Genomic DNA, 538 nt, shown 5'->3' with positions numbered 1-538 from the left:
GGGGCAGCCGCACTGGCGCCCCCGCCCGCCCAGACCCTGGTCCCAGAGGCCCGCTCAGCAGGTCTGGGCATGGCCTGGGCACCTGCATTTCTAAAAAGCAGTGAGGACTGGAGGTCGCCCCTCTCGATAAACGGTTCTGTGCGCTGTCAGCCCCTCACCCGCTCAGGGACCCCGCACCTCCAACGCCATCGCTCTCCTTCTATCCGGAGAGAGACTTCCAGAGCGAAGGTTTTGTCAAGCTTTGCTTTTGCAGTTGCATTGGGGGAAAGGTATGCATTTTATTCCTTTTCCAAATGTGAACTGATAGTCCACAGAGGGGCCTTTAAAGCTATACTCCCGCCCGAGCTGGGCTGGCTCAGTGGAGCGAGCGTCGGCCTGCGGACTGAAGGGTCCTGGGTTTGCTTCCGGTCAAGGGCACATGCCCGGGTTGCAGGCTCGATCTCCGGGGGTGCTGGAGGCAGCCTGTCGAAGATTCTCTCTCATCATTGATGTTTCTTTTTCTTTTTTAAAAATATATTTTATTGACTTTTTACAGAGA

At 55.9% G+C, this 538-nt stretch overlaps 1 protein-coding gene across 1 annotated transcript in view; it reads right to left on the bottom strand.

Moving 5' to 3' along the window:
• SLC15A3 (solute carrier family 15 (oligopeptide transporter), member 3) overlaps positions 1 to 538 on the bottom strand; it is a gene marked incomplete at its 3' end in the record, with an annotated part of 10235 nt that overhangs the window by 8881 nt on the left and 816 nt on the right. The window lies entirely within an intron of this gene.

The sequence above is a fragment of the Myotis brandtii genome, unplaced genomic scaffold (assembly GCF_000412655.1).
Source record: "Myotis brandtii unplaced genomic scaffold, ASM41265v1 scaffold2089, whole genome shotgun sequence".
Taxonomy (NCBI): Eukaryota; Metazoa; Chordata; class Mammalia; order Chiroptera; family Vespertilionidae; genus Myotis; species Myotis brandtii.
This window is presented reverse-complemented; position numbering and strand designations above follow the sequence as displayed.